Here is a 17530-nt window from a genome sequence, read left to right on the forward strand (position 1 = left end):
AAATTCTTGGATATTAACAACCTTAAACTGGCCCTTTAAAATGCATTGTTGGGGAACACTTGGCGGGGGGGGGGCTCAGTCAGTTAAGCCTCTGGCTCTTGATTTTGGCTCAGGTCATGATCTCACAGTTCCTGACTTGGAGACCCATGTTGGGCTCTGCACTGACAGTGCAGAGTCTGCTCAGGATTCTCTCTCTCTGTCTCTCTGTGTCCCTCCTCTGATCCTTCTTTCTCTCTCTCTTTCCGCAAAATAAACTTTAAAATAATATAAAATGCATTGTTGACAACCTTATAATGGTTATTATGGTTATTATTTTTGATTACGTACATCAACCTTATAATGGTTAATATGGTTATTATTTTTGATTACGTACATCAAATGATCATATTGTACACCTTAGGCTTACACAATGTTGTATGTCAATTATATCTCAAGGTGGAAAAATAAAAAAAATAGATGCATTGCTAATATTTTTTTGCACTGAACATGAATACTGATATTTAAATGAAGGCAACTTCATTCCTGAATCCTCCGAAATATAGATCTTCAATATTCTTAATGTTTCTTTTAACATTCATGACGGTTTGGGTTGCAAATAATATAAGCCCCACCAAACAGGTTTAAACAATAGGAGAAGCACATTAATAATGTGAAGATCGAGAATTTGGGTAGATATCAGAGACTGCTTGATGTGGGGTCTGACTCTCATTCTCTGTGATGTTCTTGCTTAGCCCTTTTCTGACAACCCACATTGACTTCAGGCTGGCTTCCTCCATGTAGTGCGGGCTGTAGGAGTGATATATGCACACCACATTTTCAAGTACAGAATCGAGAGAGACTGCATATGACCCAGTTTTCAGTCAAGCCCCAGATGCTCTCTGATCGGACTGAGATCACATGCCCGCGGTGGACAGTCCCTGTCAGCAGAATTGCCCATACTGACGAGCGTCATTTACCATCTTATCCTAGATGTAGTGCCTGCCTCTCCCAACACCCCTGGACACCGCACAGAGATCAGGGTTCTGGGACAAGTCACATGGGAAGTGAGCTGAGGACACACAAGACAGGCGACGTGCCCGTGACATGTTTCCTCACGTTTTGAATATTCCCATACTTTAAATTCTTTCAAATCTTTAATGGCACATTGAATATTTCTATAAACTTCCAAATCACACATAAATGTGGGAGAAGGACAATAGTGAAAAATAATTTTTCACAACAATTGAAAACTATGAATTAGTATGTAGCTGATAGGAAGTTAGCTATATAATCAAGCCCAGGTCATCAGTAGACAGATTCTGAAAACTGAAAACGAACAAGATCTCTTTGTAAGCAAACAAATACCGTCATGACTAATTTTCAGACAGATTCTACATTTCCGGGAGGGCTTTAAAATGTTTTGAGGATATTGAAATTAGTTGCTTGCTGTCTTTACCCTTTATGTAAAGGGTTTATATGTATAGTTTTCCTTTATATGTAAGTGTACACATTTATATACATGATATCTCTGTACACGCATGCACACGCGTGCACACTATGAACACGTATACACATGTACACGTACATATATATGTAAAATATTCCCTTTGAGATATAAATGCTTCCAGGGAGATGATGGCCTGTTGCTTTGTAGTTCTAAGGATGATAAATTTTACTGTTTGAATTTAACATTTATATGTATCCGAAAAATCTAATATATTATACACTAGAAAGATACACCAGAGTTTACAGTAAGATGCTAGAAAGTAGTGGTTATAATGAAGCCTCTGGAGCTCAGCTGCTCAGGACACAATCCCAACTCTACCTCTTATCCATTTGACTGACTGGTCTAAGTGTTTTTGGTGTTGTGTCCTTACCTATATAACAAACATAATCGTAGTACTTTTCTCACATGATTGTTGGAAGATCAATTAAGATAACTCATCCATACGCCTAAAAATTATCTAGTGTGAATTAATAAAGTGAGCCAATTTTATATTGGCTAATATATTGCTTTATTATCCAAACAGTCATATGGGAACACTGAATCTCTCATACGAACTGATTCAAATCCAGATTTATTTTGAACTTTCTGAGGTTTATCTAGTGAAAAATTCAATGGAGAAAGAGAAGTACAAAACCAGATATAAATAATATATCACTTCTCACATTTTCCCTCTGAAACTATTCTTTTCAAAGCGTATTTCAAATTTATTTTCTCCATAATAGATGCCTGATGAATTCATTGCCATAGTTTGCCCTTGTGCGGTACCTACATACCTCGTTTTTCCTTTTTATTTATCTGACTTGGCAGAAAGCGACAGCGCAATCCCCTGGAGTCCTCGAGGGCAAAGCCGCCCCCCTGTGCTGCCACTGGGTGCCCGACTTCAGCCAGGCCTCAGCAAACACGTTTTTCCAAGGCTGCACGCCTTTAAAAAGAACATATAGAGCATCAGGTGTGAACGTTGAGACAAAAAGCTTTTCTTCCAAATCTTTTTCTCCCTGTCAAACTGAGGAGGAAGAGAAATCCCATAGAGGATTTTAAAAATAGGTCTCTACCGCAAACCGCAGATTGAAATTTGCCTTATGTTATTTTAAATCAGACACTCCTAAGGAGTGCCACCATCTAGAGTCAACCTTTAATTCATATTCAAATAAGGCACCTTGTGCGTTTTTAAAAAAAATTTTTGTTAATGTTTTTACTTATTTTTGAGACAGAGAGAGACAGAGCACGAGCAGGGGAGGGTCAGAGAGAGAGGGAGACACAGCATCCAAAGCAGGCTCCAGGCTCTGAGCAGTCAGCACAGAGCCCGATGCAGGGCTTGAACTCACAAGCTGTGAGATCATGACCTGAGCCAAAGTCGGACGCTTAATCAACTGAGCCACCCAGGTAGCCTGGCACTTTGTGGTTTTTAAGCTGAGATGATAAATTCATGTCTACTGTATTATTTTTTTAAAAACTATACTATCTCTATGTGTGAGTCACTACATGCTAAGTATATACATAAACGTATATGTGTGCACACATATATTTACCTGTATATCAAGCTTCTAGCCCCATTTATCGGAAGCCCTTACCTCCTTTCAATTTCTGAAAAGGTCATTAAGCTTTGCAAATTGTATATAGATGCTATAATTTACTAAAGGTATGTGATTATAACATATCTAATCTTAAACATCAATTTATTAAGTCATATGAAATTGCTATTTTTTTAATGTTTATTTATTTTTGAGAGAGAGAGAGAGAGAGTGAGAGAGCATGGAAGGGACAGAGAGAGGGAGACCCAGAGTCTGAAGCAGGCTCCAGGCTCTGAGCTGTCAGCACAGAGCCCTATGCAGGGCTTGAACCCAGGAACCATGAGATCGTGACCTGAGCCGAAGTCAGATGCTTAACTGACTGAGATCCTGAAATGGCTAGTTTAGTACGTCAAAATATAATGTAATGTCTGCAACTTTATGTGGTTCAATCTGGTTTCTAGGCACTGTATTGTTGGTAAAACCCCCTCTATAGCAACTGGCTATGGACACATCCCCAGGGCTCCACTTTTAACCCCCTTATGGGTTTTCTTCTCTCACTTTCTAGGCACCTTCTTCCTACTTCCTCACTCCTGGACTTCCAGGAACCCTTGAGTATATGGCATTTCTGCTACTTTCTTATGTGGAGTACCTTGGAACCCTTTTATAGATTTTATTCTCTCCCTTTATTTAGGGCATGGGGAGAAGGTGGAGGGTTATCGAGATGTGTAGAGGGGAGACAAACCTTTTTCATAATCTGTAGCCAAACTGGCCCCCCAAAGGGATTTGACCAAACTGATATACATATTATTTTCCTATCTGGGATCAGCCCAGATACTCAGCACCAGCCAGCATTAGCAGTCTTTCCCTCCAATTACATTATAACTAAGAATTATATTAACATGAAGTGCAGATATTATAATAGAACTTAATGAAATTAGCAATAATTTCAAGCTTGGGGCACCTGGGTGGCTCCATTGGTTGAGCATCAAAACCCTTGATTTCAGCTCAGGTCTTGCTTGATCTTACAGTTCATGAGTTCGAGCCCTGCGTCGGGCTCTGTGCTAACAGCACGGAGCCTGCTTGGGGTTCTCTGTCCCCCACCCCCCGCCTCTGTCCCTTCCATGCTCATTCATTCTCTCTCTCTCTCTCTCTCTCTCTCTCTCTCTCTGCCAATAAACTTAAAAAAAAACACAAAAACCAATAAATTCAGGCTCTTTAGATGACTTCAGGGATAGAAACTGAATTTATCATGTTCAGAAATAACAGATCAACATAAGAACAGACTGATGATACTTTTATTCTTGTCTGATTATTCCAAGGTGAGATCTATCTACCTTAGGCAACTGTTGTGATAATAAAACAAGATTTGATATATTAATAAAATGTTAATATCTACAATATTTAAATTGGTTTTAGCACATATTTAAATGGGCTCTTAACGGTCACATTTTTTTTTAATCTATGCGTGGTCAGGAGAACATAATTTATAGCTTTATTATTCAGAAGATGAGTTGTAAAATCAGACTGGCTATTGTAACTTGACTCTACTAACGTGGTTGCTCTGTGACTTGGGGCCAGATTACTCAAGCTGTTGGGAGTCTCTGTTTCTGTGCCCGTAAAATGGGGATAATGAAATTTAGCTGTAGGAACTTTGGAAAGATTGAGCTCAATAATAAATGCCAATATTTAACACAGAATTATTAATACCTGTTAGATATTACTAGTGTTATGCTTAGATTTTAAGGGGCAAAGAAACAGCAAAGTTGATTTGATCAGCTAAATCTGTTGCATGACCAAAAAGACACAACTTACTCCTGATTATCAAATAATTGCTGTATGGAAAATTCATGCAGATAACTGTAGGTTATTACCGAATACAATTTTAAGAAAATGGATTATTTATGAATTTTCTTAGAGCTCAAATTCTTTTTCATACCCATCTTTATACTTTGGGACCCTGCTCACATGTGTCCATCATTATCTTTTTAGGATCTTACCAAAGCCCTAGGAAATCACATATATTTTTTCAAATGACACTGAATACCCATCATTATCAGAATATAGTTGATAAACTATGTTTCTCTCTTCTGAAATCTATTTCCTCTGATTCCTACCTGTATAGGTAGCATTCATTCTTCAAGGTTTATCCCACATGAAAAATGTTTCAGTGGTTTGTTTGATCCACAGATTTGCTACAAATAGTCTTTGTCTCTTTTTGAAGTTGTATTGCTTTGGAGTTATACTGCCTCTTAACATCTGGCTTAATTAGAATTTTTAAAAATATATTGTTCAGTCTCTCTGTAGTGTCTTAACCCTAGAATTGTATCTGTAAATGCCTCTAGTGTTCGAGCAGTAATCTTGAGTATATGAGAATCACAGTATTGTTCAAGATTATTATGATTTTGTGGCTCTTTATTGAAACATGCCTTCTTCATGCCTATGCTGTGTGTTTAGGTGTGTGTGTGTGTGTGTGTGTGTGTGTGTGTGTGTGTGTGTTTCATCAGGGTAGGGGTAAGGAGAAGATCATCCACGAATCAAAAGTGTTGAGCAAAGTGAAAAACTGTAAAAAACAAAAAACAAGCAAACTCTAAAATTTGGTAGCTAATCACGATATTATTTCTCATGATTCTCTGGAAAGAAAAGAGATTTATTGACAAAAGAAATATGTCTTATAGTTAGACAACATTTCCAAAAGAGAACTTTTTTATAAAAGTGGTTTCATATTTTTTAGTTGTGAATGCTCTTGATCTTTAGGCTTGTTATAGAATGAGCCCTACCTCTTAGAAACTTTAGTCAGTATGGTTTGGCAGATACCAATTTGTGTGCCGTGAACAGTAGGAATGTCATAGCTGTTTTCAGGATATAAAAATAGCTGAATTCCTAATAGTAGCTTGCATATACCTCTTTATAGAGGCTTGCAGGATAAAGAACTTTGTCCACCAGAATTTTCCAAGCAGTGGGGTGGTGAGCAAGGTGATTGGGGATAGAGATATATATTCATCAAAAGTGTAGGTGAGTGGTATAGGCAGAGAGAAAATAATTTTTATTACTGAAAAACATGCCCATAAAGAGACTGCATCAATAGCAGTGGGGGGAATTGGAGACTCTTGTTCTTGTTAAGAGTGGAAAACTTTGGGAGGAAGAAACTCACCTAAAGAGGATTTGTCGGAAGTTTTCGTTTAATACTCTATATAAATCCTCTTTATGTTCCCCAATGAAGAGACCTGTGATTGCAGATATAGTTTTCTTCAAGGCTTCTGGATGGACAGAAACATGGTTTCAAGACGGCCAACTGGATTTGGGTTATAATAAAATATATCTGTTTCATTTCATATTTGAAGAGAGCTCACTTTGTTTCTATGAGCGATCAGGTAGATTTTCATTTATTTGAATTTACTGTCTCCTTACTCTGAAAAAGCAAATTTAAGGATGTGATGGCATGCCATAGTGGAATATTGATACGCACAAATTTTATAAATTACTTATTAAATAATGCTGCTAGAGTAGAAATAGTAATGTATGGTGTATTTAAGTAAATTCAATAGAAAAGGCTAACAGATGATAGGCTAGTTCTATTTTTAGTGTTTTCATGAGCCTCCATACCGTTCTCCAGAATGGCCACAACACCTGTTTGAATGTATTGTACCAAGCGAGATAAAACAGTCAGAGAAAGACAAATACTATACGATTTCACTCATAAGTGGAATTTAAAAAACAAAACAGATGAACATAGGGGAAGGGAAGGAAAAATAATATAAAAACAGAGATGGGAAACAAACCATAAGAGACTCTTCAATACAGAAAATAAACTGGGGGTTGTTGGAGGGGAGGTGGGTGGGGGTGTGGGCTAGATGGGTGATGGGCATTAAGGAGGGCTCTTGTTGGGATAATCACTGGGTGTTGTGAGTGATGAATTACTGGGTTCTACTTCTGAAACAAATACTACACTGTATGTTAACTAACTAGAATGTAAATTAAAAGAAAGACTAACATAAACAAAAAGATAATTTTACATAAGAAATTACTCAGAATGTAACAGACCTAATGAGACTAACTTGTGAATTTGTTAATGCCTATGTCAAAATCATGGTTAAAAATGGAAGGTGGATAGTTAATTATCCAGATATTTACAACAAAATAGGCAACCTAAATATGTTACTAAACACAGAAGACCGAAGGAGAGAGGAAAATACAGAGACTACATAAGAAGTGTTTGTTTGTTTGGGGGAAATCATGCTAACTTGATAGCATAAGATAGGAAATATAAATAAGGAATGTTCTGCCTGATAATCTGTTCAAAAGAAAAAAGAACATAGATTCCTTATTTTCATTAGCTGAAGATGTGGATACTTGCCAAGGTTACACTCAGAGCATAGCGACTGGCTTTTTTGAGCACATCAATCCCCCTTTTGAGATGGATTGCTTGTTGGTGTTCAGGTTTCAGATCTATGAAGGATGGGCAGCAGTCATTGCCATTTAGAGGGTATGAAGGGCAGTTTCAGATGTTCACAAACATTAAATGTAGTACAAAATATTGTCACTACTACTGAAGATGGATTTATCTATACTTCATCCCTTGAATTCTGTAATTCTGCAATTTTATTTACCATTAACCAAAATCCACCTTAGATAGTTATTACATGATAAAGTCTTTTTTTTTTTTTAACGTGTTAAAAATATGCCTTTCTTTATTTCCTAGTCTTCCTTGGAACCATAGAAAGAAGTCCAGCCTCTTTCCCAAGAGAGCTATTCAGGGTTTGAAGTCAGTTATGTGTCCTCAGTATTTTCTTCTACAAGCTGTGTCTCCATTTCAAGTATCAATTCCTCATGTATGGTTGTTATTACTGTAGAAGTCATTCCCGAGTGTTCCTTTTACCTTATAAAAATGTGAGGTTCTGCAAAAGAATAGAAACTTTGGGGGCATCTGGGTGGCTAAGGTGGCTAAGCTGTTGACTTTGGCTCAGGCCATGATCTCACAGTTGTTGGGTTCGAGTCCCACATCGGGCTCTGTGTTGACAATTCAGAGCCTGGCGCCTCCTTCAAAACCTGTGCCTCCCTCTCTCTCTGTCCCTCCCACGCTCATTCTCGCTCTCTCTCGCTCTCTCTCTCTCTCAAAAATAAACAAACATTAAAAAAGAAAAAAGGGAATAGTAACATTGGGGTCAAATTGCTCTGTTGCTTATAAGCCATGTGACTTGGGCCTAATTTAATCTCACCTGTAAAGTGGGGATAATGCTAATACTTTTACCTCATAAAGTTGTTTCTGTGAAGATTAAATGGGTTAATTTTGCTACAGCACATATGTAAGTGTTAAGCGTTACTATAACTGCTGTAAAAATTGTTGTAAAATATCTCTACCCTTATTCTCAACAGTGTTCAGCATGCACGATTTGCATTATATGCATAGTCAACTCACTGACTATTAGGACAGTCTCACGTTGAGTCCCCATGCACACTGCATTGGCATACCTGCTAATCTTGGGTCCCCTCATGCTGAGTCGATTCATTTGAGCTGAGTGTGGGATGTTATATTTGTCTACACTACACTTTTCTTAGTATCAGCCTATAGTTTCATCCTCGCACATTTGGTTGGATCCTGATTTTGTCATTTGATGCTTTAGGTTTTCTAAAAAATAATTTAGCAAACTTCATTGACCTATATACTTAATATACAGTCTACACTTTAATTCTGGTCATAGGTAATAAAAGTTAGGAAGAATTAGGCTAAGAAGACGCATGTAGGGAATGGCCATGAAAGATTTCCTGCAGATTGAAATTGCACATATTTTAGATACTTTGACACACTGTCCTTCTGAAAATTATTGGTCCAAATGTCCTGATATTAGCCAACTTGTGTCTGTATAGTTATCATGTTTCTGTAAGAATTTAGAAAATTTCCTTTGTGATAAATACACCATGATGAATATCACATACATAAGGGCCACTGGACTCTCATCATCTCCTAATCTCTTCACCCTAAGAAATAAATGAGTTCAGTGTGTAGAAACTTGTTTTTTATGCAGCTGTGCAACTTTTAAGTGTGTATCTTTCCAGACAGTCTATTCCTGTCCCTTAAACAAAGAGCTGTGGAACCAATATCGGGATTGATTTTTAGACTACATCTGATATTTGGGCTTCCTTCTTTGAAAGTAATGAATATTTTTCCATTTTCTAGCCTTCTCATAGTTTTATTCTAATTTCTCAAATTATCAATATTGGTGATTTAGTAAAACCTGGACACAGTGTTCTCAGAATCTCAAAAGATAACGAATGACTGGGCTAGGAGACTGCTGAACTCAGAGTAACTTCGTGGTTTTGCACACTGTAGGCACCCCCTGATACAGGTAGGGGAGAAAGGAATGATACTGGGGGTACGGAATTATCATGACATTTCACTTCAAGACAGTGTCATTCCAGAAAACTTGGATTCTAAAACCTGGAACTGACACCATGACCAATTTCAGTAACTTAGGGATCCCTAGTGTGCTAATTCCCAAGTTATTTAAATCTTCAAATAATCCATGATGTATCCTTACTTTTCCTGTACATTTCCCATTAAATACTCTGCTCAGGGTTTTTCCAGCCATTTCAAACTTTCAGGTCAATTCCCCTGCATACACAATAGACCACATCTCACATAAGCAAGAGACTTGGCCACGGGGTTCTTGCCCCTTTTTTCTTTTTCTTTTTTTTTTTTAAATATGAAATTCATTGTCAAATTGCTTTCCATACAACATCCAGTGCTTGTCCCAACAGGTGCCCTCCTCAATGCCCATCACCCACTTTCCCCTCCCTCCCACCCGCCGTCAACCCTCAGTTTATTCTCAGTTTTTAAGAGTCTCTGATGGTTTGCCTCCTTCCCTCTCTGTCACATTTTTTCCCCTTTCCCTCCCCCATGGTCTTCTGTTAAGTTTCTCAGGATCCACATAAGAGTGAAAACATATGGTATCTGTCTTTCTCCGTATGACTTAGTTCACTTAGCATAACACCCTCCAGTTCCTACATTGCTCTCCAGTTCTCTCCATTGCTACAAAAGGCGAGATTTCATTCTTTCTCATTGCCAAGTAGTATTCCATTGTGTATATAAACCACAATTTCTTTATCCATTGGTCAGTTGATGAACATTTAGGCTCTTTCCATAATGTGGCTATTGTTGAAAGTGCTGCTATAAACATTGGGTACAAATGCCTCTATGCATCAGCACTCCTGTATCCCTTGGGTAAATTCCTTGCAGTGCTATTGCTGGGTCATAGGGTAGATCTATTTTTAATTTTTTGAGGAACCTCCACACTGTTTTCCAGAGTGGCTGCACCATTTTGCATTCCCACCAACAGTGCAGGAGGGTTTGCGTTTCTCCACATCCTTTCCAGCATCTATAGTCTCCTGATTTGTTCATTTGAGCCACTCTGACTGGCGTGAGGTGATATCTGAGTGTGGTTTTGATTTGTATTTCCCTGATGAGGAGTGACATTGAGGATCTTTTCATGTGCCTGTTGGCCATCTGGATGTCTTCTTTAGAGAAGTGTCTATTCATGTCTTCTGCCCATTTCTTCACTGGATTATTTGTTTTTCAGGTGTGGAGTTTGGTGAGTTCTTTATAGATTTTGGATACCAGCCCTTTGTCCGATATGTCATTTGAAAATATCTTTTCCCATTCTGTCGGTTGCCTTTTAGTTTTGTTGATTGTTTCCTTTGCAGTGCAGAAGAGTTTTATCTTCTTGTCCCTTTTTTCCTAAGGTTGTCTTCCCCTTTCTCTCTCTCCTCTCCATTTTCCTTACTAACTTGTAGTTATCTTTAAATGTTTTTTTAAAGATCCATTTATTTTTGAAAGAGAAAGAATGATTTGGGGAGGGCTAAAGGGAGAGGGACAGAGGATTCAAAGCAGGCTCTGCACTGACAGCACAGAGCCCAACTCAGGGCTCAAACTCACAAACTGTGAGATCACGCCCTGAGCCGAAATTGGACGCTTAACCAACTGAACCACCCAGGCACTCCACTTTTGTTATCTTTAATGTTCATCTCTTAAGTCACCTCCTCTAGGATGCCTTCTTGCACATGGTCACTTGCCATGCCTCCACCCACCGAGTCTGTGTTGTCTAGAGCCACGTGGCCCCATCCCTCCCTTCGTGGCATCTGTGAAACTCTTACCACCCATCCTTTTCACAGCTACTTCACCCATCTAAGACCCCACTGTATCCTAATAACAATAAGAAAATATAGTAACTATGCTCTATTAAGTGCTTGTTATGTACACATGTATATATAAACACATATCTACCAATATAAAATGCATATTTATGTATAGATAGATACAGGTATATAATCAGCATCTCTATGAAAGACTTCCATAACAAATAATTGAAATAGAAGATTGAATTCACCTGTCCGAATCACACAGCTCTCAGGGAATGAGCCTAGAATTCCTTGCATATACCTACCTCGTAGCTACATTAATTCTTAAAAAATCCAAGAGGAAAAGCAGTTCCCAAATGATCAGCGTATGAAATAACAGCACCCCCTTTGCATTTACTTGCTGAGAAATAAGTAAAAAGACCCAAGGATAATATACTGGAGACATTCTTGATTTTGACATACAAAAACCTCATTGTTTTATGCCCTCCCCAAATGCTCAGCTTGTAATGGGTGCTCAAAATATTTGTTGATGGGGGCACCTGGGTGGTTCAGTTCGTTAAGTGTCCGACTTGGGCTCAGGTCATGATCTTATGGTTTGTGAGTTCGAGCCTCGCATCGGGCTCTGTGCTAACGGCTGGAAGGCTGAAGCCTGCTTTGGATTCTGTCTCCCTCTCTCTCTGCCCCTCCTCTGCTCACACTCTGTCTCTCTCTTTTAAAATTTTAAAAATAAGCAAACATTTAACAAATTTAAAAAAATATGTTTTATTTATTTTTGAGACAGATACAGAGCATGAACAGGGAAGGGGCAGAGAGAGAGAGGGAGACACAGAATCTAAAGCAGGCTCCAGGCTCTGAGCTGTCAACACAGAGCCCCACATGGGGCTCAAACTCAAAAACCACAGGATCATGACCTGAGCCGAAGCTGGACGCTTAACCAACTGAGCCACCCAGGTGCCCCAAACATTTAACAAATTTTATAGAAAAGCTATTTGTTGATGGAATTAGTCGTTTTTAGGGCGTTTCAAAAGAAACGCTAGCAGTGAAGGAGATTCACGGTCTGCTTGCTTTGTGAAGTCCGGCCTGAGACCCCACTTAGCTGTTCTGTGCCACCGCATACCTCTATTTGTGTGATGTAACTTCATCAACCCTTAACCCACTATAAACAAGAATCAGCCTTGACCTGAAAACCAAATAAATATGCATGAAAAGGTTCCTCAACTTCGTGTTTATTTTTCATATGTGTTCAGAGTACAGCATTAAGTTCAGTATTCCCAGGATACCGCAGTCCATGGTGAAGGCAGGATTACATTAAAGGGCATGTCCTTGGTGACTGCCTAGAGCTCTGAACTTAGCCGCCCGCTTACAACTCTGACGGATTCTGATGGAAATGTATATTTATATCACTGACTTCAAAAAAAGCATTTCATTAGGAATGGAAGGCCAGGGTGTTTCAATGATATTAAAGAAACAGGGTGCATGGGGGTATGCACTGTTTGAGTACAAAGTCTTGCGGGATATGTGTATGTGCGTGTATAAACATGTATGCACATACGTGTACACATGTGCTACATGTATATGTAGCATGTTTCACAGGAAGATACTTACAGATTTTACAGGCAGAAAGGATCAGTATAAATGGAATTTTCCGCGTTCAGGATCCTGTGCTCGAGTGTGCACTAATTCTTTACCTGGACTGTGTTCACGGAGTTTTACCAAAGACTGTGCAATGAATACGTGTGATTTTATTGGAGATATTTGTTTTCATCTCTAGGCTATGCCATTGCCCCTTTGTTACATGTGTGTGTAACTTAGGAGTTTTCCCAGTACATGATCATTTGGTCTGTTTGCTTTATTTTCTGATTTAGAAGATACATGCAAAAGTGGCATATTTAGCTCGTAATGTTATCATTTGGGAACTCATTAACATCTTAGAGTCTTAGAGATTTGTAGAGATGCTAATTCAGTCATTAGGGGTATTTATTTCACAATTAGAAATACATATGATGTGTGTATGTGTATCCCACAAGCCAGAATGTTTGTGTGTGTGTGTGTGTGTGTGTGTGTGTGTGTGTGTGTGTGTACACATCTGCTCCAGCCCTTCTGCTTATCCATAGAGTGTGCTTCTATTTTAAGATCAAGCTTGACAACCTAAAGATACTCCCTTAGACAATTGTAACGGTCACAATGTCAGGAAGACTTACCCTTCCTTCACTGAAGACAAGGCACACATTTCACTTAAGTTAGTCCCAATTCTGTCACTTCAGCCATCTGCTCGTGTGAGCAGTGGGCAGGCTGGGCCAGTCACCCTTGTTTTCTGCACTTTCACTTAGCAGTGCTAACACTACTGTCAGTATACTTGATGAGAGAGGATGCAGAAATAGGGGCGTAAAAGTAGGATTTCAAAGCCCCAAAACCAACTATACAAAACAGTAATGGATTATGAGTGCTCTTACTTCACAAGCACAGATGCAAATTAAGCACACCTTGGGTTACAGGTGCAGACAGTTTCACATAGCCCAGAAAAAAGGTAATATTTAAGTTCATACATCAAGCATATGAGAAAGGTTTGAAAGAGTGAAAACTGATTTTTCTTATCTGCAAATGTGACCCAAGTGAAACCTAGCTTTAAAATATATATTTGAGGGGCAAACAGCCTTTAAAGCAACCCTTTCTCTAAATTTGTATTTTGTATAAAGAATTGTTCGCCATTGATCCACCTTAACAAATCACATGTTTTCATTATTTCATACTCCTTTCTAATTTTTATTCGTGTGCACATACCTTTTAACATAGCATCATAAATTTGTTTTTGTGGTCTATACATTGTACTTAATTTATTAATCATAGCCTTCTTCCATGTGGTTTCAAAGTGGTCACAATTATAATTGTATAATGAAATAGTACCCTGTCATACATTTTCTCATTTTAATTTATTGTGTTATTATGGATTCTATGATACTGCCTCACCTTGCCCTGTTAAAAGAATTCCAAGGACTGTCGTTACTAGGTAGAAATGTATAAGTATTTTTATAACTCACATCAAACACATGTGAAAAGTGACAACATTGTGATTTAGGATGAGCAGGGCCAGGAAATTTTGTAACTGATATATGTTGAAGTACTCTACCTAAACAGCTTAAAACAAACGTAGGTTTTTCTACTCCCGAAGTCCTATGAGCAGTAGTTGTCAGAATGATTCTAAATGTCTGAGGCTAAAGTGGCTTCTCAACAAGACCTGTGAAGTTCTCCCTATTGATTTTCACTGTTGAGCAACACTGGGAGTTAGTGACGTCAAGAATTAGCAGTGTTGGCCGCCGGGGCTGGAGGCCGCTCTGCGCCGCCGCGTCCGGCGCCCGGGGATGGCCGCCCGGCTGCTGCCCGGCCCGCCGCCCGACGAGCTGGACTTCATCCAGGCCTACGAGGAGGTGCGGGAGAAGTACAAAGTGCGCGTCCCTCTCCTCCTTCTGAGTCCCCACCAGCATCGCCTCCAGCATCTGGGTTTCCACCAGCGGTTCACCGCAGCCCGGGCTTTTTCCGGCATGTTCTTCAGTCCACTGCCCGATTCCGAAGCCTCGTCCACACTCTTAGGTGTTGCTCACCGTGCCCCGTAACGAAACCTTGACCGGTCTCCTGTGTCTGCCGTAGCAAATTGCCACAAACACGTGGTCTAAGAACCAGAAATGTATCGACTCTCTTCTGGAGGTTAGAAGTCCAAAGTCAGCGTGTTGGCCACACTTTCTTGGGAGGCTCTAGAGAACTTCCTCACCTCTTCCAGCTTCTGGTGGCTGCTGGCATTGCCTGGTTTCTGGGGCTTTTCCTCCTAGGGTCTCTTCTGTCTCTCTTAAGGACGCCTGCCACTGGTTTGAGGGCCCACCCACGTGATCCAGGGTGCTCTCATCTTGAGACCCTTCACTTAGTAACATCTGCAAAGACCCAATTTCCAAATAAGGTCACAGTTGGTTGTAGGCACCAGGGGTTCAGACGTGAAAAGATCCTTTTTCAGGGTCGCCACTCCAAGCCCTCCCCCCAAGTGTCCCTCCAGTGTTGGTTGATGTATCATAAAACTTTCACATTTCTTTATTTTGTGCTTGTTGTTTAAAAAAAAAAAAATGCATAGCATTTTGTAGTACGGTTTAGTTTATGATTTTATAATTTGGTATTATAGAGTATTTTTAGACACATGTAACTTCTCTTTTACTTAATGTCACAACAGGAACATCTTTCTATAACATTTATTTACAATATGATATCACGTAACATAATATGCCTTTGTATGGTAACCACATCCTATTTAAACTAATGCCCTCTAAGAGAAAAAAAAAAAAGAATTAGCAGTGTTGGGGCACGGGAGAAGGGGATTTTTATCAACTTGACAGTTACACCAAATGTAGGCATGGGGGTCTTTAACATTTCTTAGTCTAAATTGGAGAACTTAATGGCCCGTTGTATTTAGAAATCTTGAATGAAAAGTTTGTATAGCTGCATGGGGTATTTAGTTCTTAGCCAATATCTTAACATTATTTAGCAATCATTTATTAAGTGCCTACAATGTGAAGACACAGTCGTAGATCCCGGGGATATGCAGATAAGGCAAAGTTATTGCCCACTTGAAATTTGTATTTACTCCCTACTTATTGAAGAAAGACAAAGAGTCTCTGTACCTTGTCAAAATGCATTTACTTTCAACAGTTAGTTACTGATTATTTTACTGAAGGTTCCATGGAAAGATGAAATGTTTTACGTTGCACTCCCGACAGGAAAACAATGAAAATCCCTTTGAAAAACTGAAATATTCCCGGGGAATAGTATAACAGATACTGACACTTCCCTCCTACATGAGAAAAAACTAAAAAAAATAAAAAATAAAATATGGAAAACAGCACTTATCATGCATTGGAGATTCGGACAGAGATTCCTGTGAGAGGGGGAATATTAGGTGATAACTACGACTGCCCTGAGTTGTGATCTAGAGACACTTTCCACGCTGTGCTGTTGAGGAGTGACCCAGGTGCAGCCTGGCAACTTCTGCATTCAGAGACACAAGTAGGTGGCTAAGAAGGCTAAGACAACTGGAGTCCACAGGACACAGGACTGGAAAGAAAAGAGCTTCCCAAAGAGAAGGCTCCTGAGGCTTGGAATCCTCTCCAAATCTTCTAATTTTTTTTTTATTGTGCTGTATTATCTTTAATTAAGTACAAAGGCTTCCTATTAAGTCACCTAGAGACCATTTTACCCACTGCTCCGTTTGACCACCAGTCTCTTGTCTCTTTCTTGAGCAATGGTGAGGCAGATACCCTTTGCATGCGTAAGAGAAATCCATAGCTTGTTGCCTTTGCCAATAACAAAAATGTTGGAGAACTGGGTGGCAGAGCTGTTGCCATTGGCAGTGAACTATATCCAAAGAACCAGAATGCCTCTCTCGGACACCGATCACACCAGTTCTTCCCAGGTTAGCACCTCTAGTCACCATACATAGATTACCAGTGTCAAACCTGATGAAATCAGTAATCTTTCCATTCTCCAAATCAATCTGAATGGTGTCCTTCACCTTGATGAGGGGATCAGGGTAGTAGATAGTGCCAGCATCATGGACCACCAGGTGAGGGGTTCCTTTTGTCCACACAAAGATCTCTCTCACTTTGCACAACTTATACTCGGCCTCCTCAGGTGTCATCCAAAGAACAGAAACAACCCTTGGTGTCACACAGATCAGATGGAAATTCTCCCCAGTCTTTGAATGCTGCTAACGTACATAAAACCAGCAGGGTGGGTTATATCAGCTCAGACCTTGCCATCAATCTTAATAAAATGCTGTATCAGATCTTTACTTCATCTCCTGTTAGGGCATACTTAAGTCTGTTCCTTAGGAAAATGATGAGAGGAAGACATTCTCTCAGCTAATAGGGACCTGTAGATGATTGAGGGACAAGCACACTGGTCAGTTTATCCAGCATCCAATGCTTTGAAGCTGTTACACACTTCAGATGCTCCTTGGGACCACAAGCCATGGCTGCACCAGGCACAGGAAGAAGACTGCCTCCTTCCAGTACCTGAGAAAGAGACTGGAGTCCTTTCCAAGTCCTAAGTTGAATATTGACTGGTGCAAGCATGTGAGGAAGCTGTCTGAGGCTGTGTAAAGAACCTGACAAGAATAGGGGAATTCTTTTCAGGGTCCACATAGGACCAAAGATAGTTTATATGTTCTAACTATCCAGAGTGTAAAACTCTGGTTTCCAGAGTGGGAAAAAAAAAAATTCTACATAGGTTAGGGTACTCAGAAGGATATTCTAATAAGTGGGGATAATTAGTATTCAGAAAGATATTATCTTAGTTGTGGTTAAAAGTAGTCATAGACTGAGCACTACTCTGGACACAGCTAACAAATCCAAAAGCCATTTCA

General features: G+C 39.4%; 1 protein-coding gene and 1 pseudogene across 17 annotated transcripts in view; one reads left to right on the forward strand and one right to left on the reverse strand.

Annotated features, from left to right (window-relative positions):
- Positions 1 to 17530, forward strand: part of PCDH15 (protocadherin related 15) — a 1259847-nt gene that overhangs the window by 153394 nt on the left and 1088923 nt on the right. The gene's annotated exons all lie outside the window — the stretch shown is intronic.
- LOC121016548 (40S ribosomal protein S4, X isoform-like) lies at positions 16360 to 17154 on the reverse strand (annotated as a pseudogene).

This window comes from Herpailurus yagouaroundi, unplaced genomic scaffold, assembly GCF_014898765.1.
Source record: "Herpailurus yagouaroundi ecotype Mexico unplaced genomic scaffold, PumYag 211, whole genome shotgun sequence".
Taxonomy (NCBI): Eukaryota; Metazoa; Chordata; class Mammalia; order Carnivora; family Felidae; genus Herpailurus; species Herpailurus yagouaroundi.